The sequence below is a fragment of the Cupressus sempervirens genome, chromosome 8, assembly GCF_028749045.1.
Source record: "Cupressus sempervirens isolate cs-2001-9-10 chromosome 8, ASM2874904v1, whole genome shotgun sequence".
Lineage (NCBI taxonomy): Eukaryota > Viridiplantae > Streptophyta > Pinopsida > Cupressales > Cupressaceae > Cupressus > Cupressus sempervirens.
In genome coordinates this window covers 170,714,157-170,730,629 of record NC_143125.1, presented here as the reverse complement: position 1 = coordinate 170,730,629, position 16,473 = coordinate 170,714,157, and positions in this window count along the sequence as shown.

Below are 16,473 nucleotides of genomic sequence, written 5' to 3'. Positions count from 1 at the left end.
TCTCTATTAGCCTTGAATGAAATGGAATTCAACAAGTATCTAATAGGTTCACATACATTATCCTTCAATTTCCAATGGATTATCTAACATGTATGAAACTATCAAGAGAACAAACAGAATTATATATGAAACAAAAGTGGAATTACTATACTACAAATATCAAAATGAAGTGGAATCCATTTGATTATTTATAGGATCATACATAATTGTCTTTCAGCTCTAAGTAAAAAACTATCTAATGCATGGACCACAAAACATGAAAAGTAAATATTGTAAATGGAATTACAAAACCATTCACTCTCAAGTTTTCCAACCTTTGTTATGTCAAGTGAAGTTACATTTATAGTTCTCTATCATTTCTTATTTTTGGTAGAGCAACAGTCATAGAATAAAAAGAAAAGAAAATATGAAATTTTCCAATCATACGAACATGTGGAATCCTCTCCATTGCTGATTTTGAATCCATTATGCTTGTAAAACACATGATGACCATTCAGCTTCTTGCAATCTTCAAAAAATCCTGTGGAAAATCATTATTTTTTTTATTTTCTATTGTTTTGCACCAATCTACTTATTTCATATTCCAATAGTCACTGCATTTTCAAATTTTGACTATCGATGTTAAATCAATAATCATGATTTAAAATGTTGAGACTTCCCTTTATAGTTTAAACCATGGGTCCCTCCTTGTACATGTGTTGAACCATCACTTTTTTGCATAGAATAATAGCCGATCAACTTTTATAGCAAGATAAAAATGATGGTGGATCCATCTCAATCTAACAGTGATAATAAAATGATGTTAAACCTCTTTGTTTTGCAACGTGGGTCCACCTTTCCAACTAGGTACATCATGGCATACACATGGTAATACTTTGTTGGCTGGAATATGCAACATTGGCTTTCATGGCACCTCATGACTGAATTCTAACTGTGCTTTGTGAAAAGTGATGGCCCACCAGACACGTGTCTTTCTCTTGTTATGTCCCTATGACTATTTTCTATGCATCTCTCCATAATGACATAGTGAGAAGTGTTGATCTATTTCAATCGAATGGTTTAGAACATACATGATCCATAGTCTTCTTTTAAACTATTTGACTTGTCAACTATCCAATAACATGCATTCTTTTGTCTATTTGACTTTTCTCCTCCATGTAGCTTATTATGATCACATATGAGCCATTGATTTTATTTTCAAAAGAGTCATACCACCTTTGACTTGATTCGTTTTCCATTTCTACATTTTCAGGCATTCATTCTATATTGAATTTTTCTAAACTTGATTCTAAACTCTTCTCATGATATGCATATCAATCTTCAACTTCAGTCTTCAATATTTTCTTCTATATTTGCTCTATATATGTCAATGAAAATGTATCCTTCTTTAGATATAGATCTTTTGACCATGGAGTTAGAAACTTTTAGAGATGAAGAACTATGCCTCAACATGAATCTTTGTCTTAGACATGATTAGGAGCAAGGAATTATGAACCATTATAAATATTTAGACCTTCTTCTCATCAAGAAAATGCATAACAAACCTTTCCAAAACCTAATCACCTAGCCAAGAATTAATGTATAGCTCATATAATTCCCACACCATGTTATCTCAAAGGGAGGATAAGAAGAAAGGCCATCCTATGGGCAATCTATACTTAGACTCAATATATTGACACTTGACTTAACTTCAAACCCTAAAGCAAAATGATATGACGGAAACTTGGGCAACAACTAGCTCTATTTGGGGACTTAAGCATGATAATGCTTGAAAGAATCCAAACAATCTCTAGTTTTGTACAAAAGGTGACAACTTGGAAACAAAAAAAAGTGGGGGGCTAAACCAAGAAAGAAACAAGGAATTACCTAAGGAAAAAAAACAACTAAACTAAGAAAAAATACATGAAAGGAAAATCTACCTATCTAGCTACTATGTAGGGATTACCTACTTTCAATTTCACATTTGATACAACTTTAGATCATGCCCATTATAATAACATGATAGGATTTATCCTGTAGGATATGCCAATTTGAAAGATTTATTTTAATTTTATTGTATGATCTAAAAAGGCCATTTCCATAAAGACTAAAATTTTGAATTCATACCTCTTGGTTCATGCCTCTTATCCCATAGTAATACTAGATCACCTTCCATGAATTTTCTTGACCTTTCCCTTTTATCAAATAGTTTATTTATCCTTCCTTGATGTTTAGTGATCTTATCCACCATCTCTTCTCTTTCTTCTTGCAATTTGGTGACATATAAGATCCTCTTCTCTAACCTATCTTTGAAAACATCATCTTCAATTGTAGTTTTCAATTTACAAGTAACAAGTTCTAATGGAAATAGAAAATTGGCTTCTACTCCATATACCAATTTAAAAGGTGAGATCCCAATAGCTCTTTTAGGTGTAATCTTATCAGCCCATAAAGCATTATGAATCTTCTTATGCCAACCTTTCTAATTATTTGAGACCAATTTTCAAAATATTAATCAAGTTCTTATTACTAGACTTAGCTTGCCAATTTCCTTGAGGAAAATAATCAAAGGAATGACCAACTTTAATACCATTACCATAGAAAAAATCAATGATTTCTGAGGAGGAAAAGTAAGATGCATTATCCATTACTAATTTCATAGGAACTCCAAACCTTACTAGAATATGTTCTTTGATAAATTCACATACCACCTCTGAGGAAGTTTTATTCATTGGCTTTGCCTCTACCCATTTACTAAAATAGTCTGTGGCAATAAGTAGTATGAATGTCCTTGACTAGAGAGAGGATTAATTGGGCCTATAAAATCTAAACCCCATTAATGGAAGGGAGCTTCAATTATTACTGGCCTAAGAGGAAAAGTAGCAAGTTGAGGATTACCAATAAACATTTTGCACTTCTCATAATTAGCTACCCACTTATATGCATTTTTAAACATACCAGGCCAATAATAACATTGTCTCATAATTTTGAAAATGTGTCCTCCATATGCTTCATTATGAAAAGATGTCAACAATTTTACCTACTACTCTTTATCCAAACCTTAAAAATGTTACATCAATTTCTCTCTTGTATAAGACATTATCATGGATCACATACTTCAGGGTCTTTGTTTTGAGATCCCTCCTTTGTTTAGCAGTTATCCCTTCAAGGTACTCCCCATATGTTAGAAGATGGGCAATGTTTGAGAACCAGGGATCTTGAAGACTTGCCATAAGAACCTTTGGAGTATCTTCTTTGAATTTTTGATACTTTTCTAAGGCTTTACAAAGTACATTCCCTCTTACAATTTTGGTTGGCTTAATCTCTATATCATATTTTTGAACTTTGTCTATCCACACTCATCTATTATTGCAGCCAACATTTTATTGTGGAAAAATAATTTTCACTACAAGATGTGGCACATATATTATTGAATGATAATGCAATACATAAAATCTAAAATTCTTGAGAGCTCTCACCATTGCATATGCATGTTTTTCTATTTGCGAGTATCTCAACTCTTGTTTTTTCAATGGTATACTTATGAAAGCTATTGGAGCTTGTATTTTCTCTCTTTTCTCTTGCATCAATATAGCTGACATGGTATGTTCTAAGGCATAATAGTAGATGATGAACTCTTTGGTATAGTCAGGATGAACAAGCATAGGGGTTTTTGTAGTGGCATCCTTGATATCTACAAAGGCTTTTGTTCCAACATCACTCCATTTGAAAGATCATTTTCCTTTCATCATATCAACTATACATTTAATTATTTCAGAGAAATCGGGTACAAATCTTCTCAAGAAATTTCCCTAGCCAAAGAAATATTTCATTCAAGTTTTTCTCAATGGAAGGCTTAATTGTTGAATAGCTTTAACCTTATATGAAGCAATCTTTACTCCTTCTTGAGATACAACATGACCAAGCAACTTGCCTTCTATAACAAAAAATACTAATTTCTTTGGGTTCAAAGATATACCATGATCTTTACATCTTCACAAAACCTTTTCTAGATCTCTAATATGTTCTTTTCTCTTCTTGGAAAAGACTATCAAATCATCAAGATATATAACAATAATTCTGTATTTCAAACTTTCAAAGGCCAAGTTTATACCATGTTGAAAAGTTACACCCACATTGATTAAATCAAAAGGCATTCTATTGTAGGAAAAAATACCTCGTGGTGTGGTAAATATAGTCTTCAATGAATCTGCATCATTTACTTTAATTTGATTATATCCTTAAAAACCATCTAACATGGACATCATTTTTTATCTTGCAACATTTTGTAAAAGATGATCCATATTAGGGAGGGAAAAATTATCTTTGAGTGAGGCTTGATTTAGAATTCTAAAATCTACAAAGATCCTTATCTCTCCATTCTTCTTCCTCACTGGCACAATATTGGCAATCCAAGTAGAATGATGAATAGGGTATATAATCATGGCCTATAGAATTTTGTCAATCTCCTTGAAGATTTCCCCTTCAACTATAGGGTTATAATTTCTTTACTTTTTCTTGAATGGTGTTACATCTGGTTTGAGAGAGATCTCATGTTTAAACTTTCCACCCATACAATTATTTAGGTCTTCATAACTCCAAGCAAATACATCTTGAAATTAAATGAGGAATTTCTTGATTTCTACTCTCTCGACTAGCATGCAACACTTGCCTATGTTTATCATCTTTGGACTGACTTTTGTCCCTATGTTGATTTCATCATATTCAGCATAGGTTTTTCCTTTCTTATCTCTTTCTCTCTTTATATATGCATCATTCTTATCAAAAAGTTTTTCTAAAGAGATTAAATGAGGTGGAATCTTGTTACCTTTCAACTAAATCACATCAAATCCTATCTTCTTTTTATCTCTTGCCACTGAATCATCACCTTTTACATTAGTGCTTCATTTAAAATACAAACATTCAAAAGGATCTTCTCCTTTAATGAATTTGAGTATTTTTTTATCATCTTCAAACACCTGCCATGAATCTTCATTATTAGGGACATTAGGCCTAAATAGAACTTCTACCTTATAAACCTATTATTTGAAATCAAGATGAGGTAAGAGCAATGATTAAGAGACTACTAGGGAACCAAATCTTGAATTAAATTCTTTGGGAACTTAAAAAATGGAGAAAGCATTCAAACTCTTAATTTCATCCCATGTCTTATTACGATATTTCTTCAATCTTGAATTCCTAATTACATACTGATCTCTAACTTGTCTTTCTACCAACTCTGCATCTCCTTGTTCTTTAAGCATCCTAACTCCTTTTTGTTTTGTTGTCATTATTCCAAGAAGAAGAGCTTCATACTCTATAGTATTATTAGTGTTTTTGAAATCCAACTTATAAGAAAAACAAATCATTTCTCCATCAGGTGATATCAACACCACACCTACACCTAATCTAGCATTTACACAACTACCATCAAATTTTAGGGTCCACATTGATCATCTTTATTTTGTCCTAGTTCTTCTAAGAACTTAGGGGTATTAGAGAACAACATTTAATTTCCAAACTACATTTCATGATACAAGATTTGGGGTCTAGGATCATCTAATTTTAAAATAGTGAATTTTGCTTTCTCTTATGGTTCTAGCTTCACCTTTTTGTCTCCAAATTGTATAGTGGCACTAAACCAATATAATTTTATATCTCCCCCATATATTTGCAAAAAAATCTCCTGAAGAGAATTACATAGCTTTCAAGGATGTCTGCTACTAAAATAGTAAGTTTCAATCTCTTAGAGGTGTGAGAAGCAAGGGTAACTTGAGCATCTTTGATCTGTCCTAGCAATGGCACTTGTTTGGCATCCATTGAGTAGCATCTACCAAAAGTTAGTTAATGGGAGTCCTAAATATTTTGCAAAAGAAGTAGGCATCATATTATTAGAGGTTCTTGAATGTATGATTTAGTTACTCAATCTATTTCCACTAATGAACAAAGAAATATAAAAAGGATCTAGTTTCTCATTTGGGAGTGAGGCTAAAATGGTAGATTCTTCTTCTTGAAATAGTTTAGGAATTGTAAAATCTTCATTATCAAAAGAAGTTCCACTAGTGCAAGCCTTATTATGGTGTTCAACATTGACATTAGTATTAGCATGATCTATCTCTTTACTATTGCAGTGCTCAAATAACCTTTTCAATTGATCAAGATTAGATTTCAAATAATCTAATGGAGATATTTGAATTCTTGTTTCTTCAAAATATTGTACTATGTCAAAGGAATTAGCAAACTTACCTTTTTACTCATTTTGTGAGGATGAAGTTACTATGCCACTATCTTTATCAACTTTATTTGTTGGTGTATTATTCTTGATATGAACTAAGTTTTTGTTCTAATTTATGTTCTTCTGACCTCTACCCATTATTGTTAACTAAGGTCCTTCTAGAGTAGAAAAACAATCACCTCTTATTTCTAAATTGATTCATACTCAAAGAAATAATTTTTAGAGTCACTACAAGGAGCATGATAATCCTCACTTTCTAGGTATTCAATCATTTATTCTTTTTTATCCACCATCTATCTATATTTGATCAAATCAGCACATGTATCTCCATCATGATCTACTCTTAAGTGAAAGCACACATATTTTGTTTCTTTGGAATAGGTTCAATTTATAATCTCTATTGAATAGGTGGTATTTGCAAATATTTACCTCCATTTGGATTTCTATAACCTTCCTGATGAGGTTAATAAGTAGGTCTATTATTTTTTTTTCAATGAAATGAGCTCATTACACAATTTTTTAAGCATGGATGCTATAGTATTGGAAGTACTAGTTGTATTACTCACATTCCTAGATTGAAACTCTCTTTTCCACTTACCATAGGCTATCATGCCATCCTCCATCTCCACAGCCAGTGTTTATGTAGCTTGCAAGTTGGCCACATTTTCTCTTCTAATCTAGTATCCTATATCAGGTGGCATGGAGCTAATGTAGAAAGTTTTCTTATTATCATTGGTAGTTGCACTTGTAGAAGGAATTATTTTGAGAAGTTTATTGAATTTATATTGAAATTTCTCATAGAAATTGAGGTTTCTTTCTTTATTTGTGCTAATCATAATAACAAGGTTTGTGCATCCTATGATTTTGTATCTTTCCTCAAACCTTTGTTTCATGGTGTTCCAACTTGCGATGCATCCTATATGTAGGTCTTAAAACCAATTTATGGTGTTGTCCACTAACATATCAACAAACATTCTGACTACTACATCCTCATGTTGAGGATTTACTACACCACAAGCCTTGTGGAAAGCACTCCAGTGTTGTTCTAGAGAAGTAGAGCCATCTCCATTGAATCTTGGAAAGCTCTTCCTTGATGCTCTTGGTAGATCATTATTAGTCCCACGAGAAATAGGACCAATACCATTTCCCCATGCTTGTGCCATAAATGCTAGTACAGTAATTTGATTTGTTTGAAAAATAACATATATAGGAAGAGTAGTACCAATCAACAACAAAGCATCAAAAATAAAAGGAATAGAATTTTTGAAAATAAGAGGAGAAGAAGACTTCTCTATGTTCTGTTACAATGGATAGTTGTACAGAAAAAATTATCTTAAAGTTATTTAGTTACAAGTTCCCTTGTATGTGTTCTTCCTCTTCTACAAAGATCTTCTAGGTTAGGAAAGTTATCCTTCTTGAGATCTTTGTATATTAAGTCAATCTTTCCTTTCTCCTTGGCACTCCTGGTATATTTAGAATCCAAAGTGTATCAAATTTTAAGAAAAATGTTGTTAGAAATTATCTTATTAGTTTTCAACATAGAATTTTCTTCTTCTCTTTAGCAGGTTGAGGCTTTAAACCTAGTATCAAGTCCTTATGGCAAACACCTAGCTACCAAAAGTCTTTTCTTGCAACTCACATATATATTGCAAATTAAAATGAAGGAAAATTCTTTAGAAAATTCTTCTAAATCTCCCTAATAGAGTTGCCAAAAATTGTTGGTTAATAGTTTTTCCTCCTATTAGATTTTATAATCTTGACTCTTTGATACCCAATGCTTGGAAAGACAAAAGTATGTTTACCAATGATTGGATCAATGTATGTATTCTATCACTGCCCTCTAAATTGATTAGGTATAGATCCCTATGATTCTTGCAATAATATGCAATCAATATGCCTTTATGTGATAAAAAATTCTTGATATTATAAGCTCTTAACCTGAGAGTAGTAAAGGATAGCCAAATTGTTTGTAGGCATAAACAATTCAGGCAAGATGTATATGAATAAACTATCACACTCAATGGAATGATTGCAATAGATTATCTTGATGTTATCTAACTTCTAATTTTATTCTAAATTCATTTACCCATCTATGTGCAGAAGTTGGAAAGAAAGAATTATACATATGAAGGCAAGTGGAATTGCTTTCTCTATTAGCCTTGAATGAAATTGAATTCAACAAATATCTAATATATTCACATACATTATCCTTCAATTTCAAATGGATTATCTACCATGTATGAAATTATCAAGAGAAGAAACATAATTATATAGGAAACAACAAGTGCAATTGTAGATATTAGTTTTCCACAATCCATAAGAAATATTTGTTGTATTACTTATGGGCAGATTGTGTGATAATTTTTGCATCAACGTTTCGGATCACACTCTATGATTCATCATCAAGATGAAAGAGCTAAAGGAGTTGTTATGGTGCACAACAGTTGAGGAGAATTTTGAGGTTTGGTAGCAAGGTGAATCGAGGAAGGAAAATAGGTACATGGAGAAAAAGAAAAAGAAAAATCAAACCAGGAGAAGAACTAAGCAAGAATAAGGACACAAACTTACTCATGAAAATAAAATGAAGATAAAAATAGCATGAATGGTATGTGTGTGTATGTATTATTATATAAGATAATGTGATGATGGAAAATTAAAAAGAAAAATGTTTAAGAATCTTTATCTTTATATCCATTTAGTTAATATCTATTAGTTGAATATATGTATATATGAGAATGAAAGTCTAAAAATGTAAATAAATGTCAATGTGTGTGTGTGTGTCGACATTTATTTGCATTTATTTAATTTTAATATATATATATATATATATATATATATATATATATATATATATATATATAATTTATTATATAGTAATCTATATATATAGTTGTAGTTACACTTCTTTCTTCACTTTCATTTTCTTTTAAATATATATATATATATATAGTAGCACTTTATTTTTATTTTTATTTTATTTTATGTTATACATATAAAATAATATTATTATTATTATTATCGTTAATTTATTTATATTTTCAATCATTTTTATTTTATTATATATATATATATATTCTCAAACATTTTTCTTTTTAATTTTCCATCATCACATTATCTTAGATAATAATACACAGACACACACACACACACACACACACACACACACACACACACACACACACACACACACACACACACACACACACACACACACATACCATTCATGCTATTTTTATCTTCATGAGTAAGTTTGTGTCCTTACTCTTCCTTAGTTCTTCTCATGGTTTGATTTTTCTTTTCATTTTTCTCCATGTACTTGTGATCCTTCCTTGATTCACCTTGCTACCAAACCTCAAAACTCTCCTTGACTATTGTGCACCCTAACAACCCCACTACCCCTTTTCCTTACCCTCCCTTTTTATCCACCCTAGGTCTACAATCTTACCACATTTCTCCTTTAGCTCTTTCATCCTGATGATGGATCACAGAGTGTGATCCGAAATGTTGATGCAAAAATTATCACACAATCTACCCAACAGTAATACAACAAAAACAAGTGGAATTACTATATTGAAAATATCAAAATGAAGTGGGGTCCATATGATTATTTTTAGGATCATACATAATTTTCTTTTAGCTCTAAGCACAAAACTATCTAATGCATGGACCAAAAAGTATGAAAATCAAATACTATAAATGGAATTACAGAACCATTCACTCTCAAGTTTGCTGACCTTTTTTATGTCTAGTGAGGTTACATTTATAGTTCTCTATCATTTCTTTATTTTGGCAAAGCAACACTCACAAAATAAAAATAAAATAAAATATGAAATTGTCAAGTCATATGAACACATGGCATCCTCTCCATTGTTGATTCTAAATCCATTATGTTTCTAAGACACATGATGACCATTCAGCTTCCTACAATCTTCATAAAATCTTGTGCATAATCACTGCTTCTTTTATTTTCTTCTATTTTGTGCCGAATTTCTTATTTCATATTCCAATGGTCACTGCATTTTCAAATTTTGACCATTGATGTTAAATCAACAATCATGATTTAAAATGTTGAGACTTACATTTATAATTTCCACCACAGGTCCCTCCTTGTACATGTGTTGAATTGTTACTTTATCACATAAAATAAAGGTCAAGAAAATGTTTATAATGAGATAGAAATGACTGTAGTTCCATTTGAATCTAATGGTAGTAATAAAACAATGTTACATCTCTTTGTTTCGTAGTGTGGGTCCACATTTTCAAGTAGGTACATTGTGCAATATATATGGCAATACTTTATTCGATGGAAGATCTAACATTAGCTTTTGTGGCATCTTGTGACTAAATTCTAACTATGCTTTGTGAAAAATGATGGCCCACTAGACACACATGTTTCTCTTGTTATGTCATTATCACTATTTTCTACACATCTATCCATAACAACATAGTGAGAAGCATTGATCTATTTCAATTGAATGGTTTAGAACAAACATGATCCACAATCTTCTTTTAAACTACTTGACTTGTCAACTAGCTAAAGACATACATTCTTTTGTCCACTTGAATTTTCTCCTCCATGTAGCTTATTATGATCACATTTAAGCCGTTGATTTTATTTTTGAAAGAGTCATACCACCTTTGACTTGATTTTTTTGCCATTTTTGCATTTTCAAGCATTCATTCTATATTAAATTCAACTAAACTTGATTTTGAATTCTTCTCATGATCTATATATCAATCTTCAACTTTAGTCTTCAGTGTTCTCTTCTACATTTACTCTATATATGTCTATGAAAATTTATCCTTCTTTAGATATAGATCTTTTGACCATGGAGTTAGAAACTTTTAGAGATGAAGAACTACTTCTTAATGTGAATCTTTTTCTTAGACATGATTAGGAGCAAGGAATTATGAATCATTAGAAGCATTCAAACCTTCCTCTTATCAAGAAAATGTATAACAAACCTTTCCAAAACCTAATCACCTAGCCAAGAATTAATGTATAGTTCATATAATTCCCACACTAGGTTATCTCAAAGGGAGGATGAGAAGAAAGGCCATCCTATGGGAAATCTATACTCAGATTCAATACATTGACACTTCACTTAACTTCAAACCCTAAAGAAAAATGATGTGATTAAAACTTAGGCAACACACTATTATGGAGGAAGTCATCTTCAAAATGGTGGGCATTCTCATTGTGTCACTATACTGAAGACATTGAGGGTATGCATTTGGAGGACAATGAGACCACCATTACTAAAGCAAAGGGAAAATGGTCTTCTTCCAAAACCCTTGTGAGCTCTATCAAGAAGGAATATAATTTTTTTTGGTATAAAAGATAGGTAAAGATGGTCATCTTCTCTAATGAGGAGTATAATGAAGGTGAAGAAGATACAGAGACTAATGATTAGGATGTGGGTTCCAATAGGAATAAACATGGAAAGATAGCAAAGAAAAATAAAAGGATTGTGATCCTCGTAAGGAAGAGTTCCAAGCTTCTAGTGGCTAAGAGATAGGTCAAGGTAATCATCTCCTCTAATGATAATTATGATGAGGAGGGTGAGGACATGGACATAGAGAATGAAGAGGTTGGAACTAGTAGGAAGAAACATGGCATGTATTCTAGGAAAAAATAGAAGAAGGTGTTAGGAATTGAAAGTGATAAATAAGTTTTAGAGTCTCCTTTGAAGCTCATCCATAATAAATACAAAGAAAAATCTTGGGTGGTGAGGATGATTAGGACACCAATGTATCTCCTTTAGAGAAGACTTAGTTACCCATGGGTGAGACCCCTGACCATTCTCTTGTGAATGGAAATCCACCTAAGATGAGGAAGACTTCTTTGAAGAATATGGAAATGAACACTATGAGGTTTGGTATTGCTAGGGAAAGATTGACTTGATAGTTGATGGTTGGTAGAGAGGAGCCTAGAAAAATTTGTCTCAAAGATTTAATTGATCCATGTATGTTGATTCCATTAAGAAGCCTAAGATGGATGTGTTGAACAATGATAGGAATGATCTATTAGACAATTTAAGGTCTATTAAATGGTTTTATCATGAGATAATTAACATCAATGATATAACAGTAGCTTTGGAGGGTAAGGTGTGTATTCATAAGTACTTGAAGATGGCTAGCAAGGAGAACCTAGATATGAGCTCCTTAACTGATATGGTTTCTTTTTATAATTTGATGTCTAAGGTGTTGGAGATGGAAAACAAGATGACAAGGATGGATAAGACTCTAAATGGTGTTTCTGATCAAAGTTATAAAATCCTCAAGGCAGCCAAGATCACATTAAAATTCTTATAAGTGATATGGAGAATGTGGTTAGAGACAAGGCCATCATTAAAAAATTTGATGATTAAGGTGGTCCCATAGATAGTTAGGATGGGCCTAGAAAGAGGACAAGGACCAATACCAAAAACATGGCTACTATTGTTTCTACTGACTGGAAGCCAAAGCTCAACTACTATCATTAAATTCACAAAGGTTTATCACTAAAAATCTGGGGAAGATTTGATCAAGGTGCACATGAGTCTTGATAAGACAAGAATGATGGCCATAACCAATAAGATTGGGTAGATGGATAACCAAAGATATGAAGGAAAGAAACTACATTTAATATGGAGAACACTCAAAAAGAAACTGTAAGCAATTAAGGACTTGTTCACCACTAAAGAGTTGCTTGTTGTTGTGTCTATAACCATGCAAAGTAAGTTGTTTCAGCATTTGAATAATTAACCTCGCTATGTGGCCCAATAATCTTTTAGCATTCTACCATCAAATCTAGTTACCATCTTATGTTGACCTATTGGCTACCTCTACTATTTGCAATTTCACAACTTGAAATCCTCTCTAGCTACATGGCCCTGCAAAATTGTGATTGCCTAGTCTATGCTTGATCGCTGCTTCACAACTTTTTTCTACCTTATTCTCTTAACTGTACTAACCTTCTGACAACATGGAAATGATCATTTCAACTGTCGTCATGGTTTTGGCTTGACAACCCTCTAATTGTGTGATGATATGAAATTGTTTATCTTGCCTTTATTGCCTTATTACAACATATTTCCTAGCTAGCATGAAACATTCATGACCTTATGATCCATGTATTTTTCTACTTTACAGCTTGAGAATACTTAATTATTTTTATACTTGTGAAGTTGCAAATATTAACCTTAGTTGTCAATCACCCCATCATAGCCTAACTCATTAACTCTGATGCTAACTCTACAATTGAGTGAACAAAAGGTTTTCACAGCTTCGTTACCATGACCACAGGTTAGTAATTTAACCATACAATGAAGTGACTGAAGGCTTTCTCCATCTTGCAGCATCAACCTTGAGTTAACATTTAACCATGGAAATGATGTAAAAACATTGAAATTGACTACAACATTTTTGACCTTCACAACATTGCAACTTGGAAAATGAAGCCATCTCAATAGAATGAAATTGACTGAATTGGTCAACTCTCATTCAATGAGATATTCTATGTCCATTTGATGATGTGATGAAGAAAACTCAAATGCGCCTAGCCCACCATGACATGTGTAGCATGCTCATATTCCTATGATGGATAGAGCTAGAGCATTTTGAAAATGTGGGGATATGCTAGATGTTGATCTGTTGAGATCTAACAATTGAAAAGATGCATCAATCCTCTTTACTTGAAAATTAGAAAGGGGCCCACAAGACAAGTGTTAGCTCATTGCATGTGCAACCCTAACTCTAATCATAGCTTTTAAATCTATGAACATGCACCCAAAAGAAATTTCCATTTCACAATCTAAACTCTAAATAGTCCTTAACCTCCTACAACTGTGTGAAAAAGGGAAGATCACAATGTTGCCACTTAAATTGTTAACCTAGAAGTTAACCCTATGAATGAGCGATCAAGGAAATTGAAACATTGCTAACTTAACTCCAAATTAGACTTGACCCTTTGCAACCTTGTGAGAACATGTAAATTAGACTACTAGACTTAATCTTTGCATGGTTGCAACTTGAGAGTGCCTGGACTTGAAGCTTCTTGTGATCATGTGACCAATGTTTAATCACATGGTCACCACTAAAGTATAAATATTAGCCCTTTGAGCTATGAAGCCATGCTAACATTGAGGTGATCATTTTGTGCATTCACAACTTCAATGAAAATTATTCCATAATTTCCCATGACTAAGAAAAGAGGTATAATCGCATCGTTGTAGCTTGAAATCTTCATATGATATGAGAATCATAAGAGACTTAAGGCTATAAAGGGAAAAGTTAAATCTATTTGTCATATTCCCATTGACCTACATGGAAAAAGGAATAGTCCAACAAATGTGGACATGGCTACCAACTTGGAAATTTTGATTTTGAAAGGTGGCAAAAAATGGTGAACATTTCTGGTGACTTAGAGAGGATGCTTTCATGCTAAGCATGGAATAGTGGCATTTGAGCAATCCATTGGGTTGGAGTCACAAAAAATGAACTTCGTAATCTATCTACATTCTCACAAAAACTACCTCTTCTACAAGTACAAAACTCTTCTATCTCCTACAAAGAAACCTGAACTTGAAGCACTTATTGAAAACATCAAAACTATTCTAATATATATGGAAAACCTTAACTTTCTTTAGAAGAAAAGTTTAAGGTGAATTCCATTAACTAGAGTTGGAAAAATATCACCATTAGGCCTAGATAGCTAAAAAGTGTTGGCCTCCTTACAATTGGTGATAACATATGGACCACTCCACATAACATCAAACTTGGATTGTCTACCTAGTTTAGCTCTATCTACATCCCACTTGAGAACAAGATCTCCCTCCTTGAAAACCCTAGCTTTAGCCTTCTTGTCAATAATTCTCTTGACCTATTGCTTACATGCCTCAAGTTTATGCATAGCTTGTTGTCTATTCTCTACTAATTTAATTAGTTCTACTAGCCTAACTACCATAGCATCATTCTTAGCTAGCTCTAATTGATGGGCTAGTTCAAGAGAGGGGAGCTCAAGTGAAATAGGAAGTCTTGCTCCCCATCCATATACTAGCATAAAAGGTGAGTTTTGATTTGTTCTCTTGGGTGTAATTCTATCAGCCCAAAGGGCACTCCTCAATTTGGCATGTCAACAACTCTAATTATCTTCAATTATTCTCTTCATGATTATGATGAGGTTCTTATTAGAGGAATCAGCCAAGCCATTCCCTTGGGGATAGTAGTTTGAGGAAGTGCTCAAATATATTCTATGTTTCAGAGCCCAAGAACATATATGAGTTCCAACAAAGGACTTGGCATTATCAAAAGTGATAGTTGATGGAATACCAAATATGGTCACAATCCCATCAAGGAATTCAACCATTGAAACCTTTGTTGCATCTTTCAAAGCTACTTCCTCTATCCATCTTGTGAAATAATCTATGGCTACCAAGATCCATTTGTGACCAGAACTAGAGGGTGGATTTATTGGACCAATAAAATCCAAACCCCATTGAATAAAGGGTTGGTCAACCTGAATAGAATGGAGAGGAAGGGAAGGTAATTTTTTCTTTCCTGAGAAGAATGCACATTTCTCACATTTCCTCACCAACTTATGGTAGTCATTGAATAGGGTTGGCCAATAATAACTAGTCCTCATGATTTTCATTATAGTAATTCTAGCTTAGAAATAACCACCAGTAGGGCCATCAAGGAAATTTTTCAACAACTTGTTGATTAGATTAGTTTGTATACACCTTAGTAGGACTCCATCATAATCTTTTCTAAATAATATTTCATCTACCAAGACGTAAGGGATAACCTATAATCTGAATTGTCTTCTCTTGGCTCTATTTAGGCCTTGGGGATATCTTCCTTCTATCAAGAAGGTGGTCATTTCATGCAGCCAATCATTCTTATTTTCATTCTATATGGGTTGCTCACCTTGATTTAAGAGGAAAGCCTCTTCAGGTTTCTCAAAAGGTGAATCCATCTACTCACATAGTCCTTTGCCTCTTACAATCTTGGTGATCTTAATATCAACATCATATTCCATGACTTTAGTAATCCATCCAAATCTATTTTTATTGATGTCCTTTTTCAACAAGAACTCTTTCACACTTGCATGTGGGACCTAGAGTTGGACCTTATTTTGGGACACTAGATGTCTGAATTTTTTGAGAGCCCTTACAACAACAAGGACTTACTTCTCTATATAGCTATATCTTCCTTCATAATCCTTGAGCCCTCTACTAAAGAAAGCACCAGGCTGCTCCAAATTATCTTCATTCAAC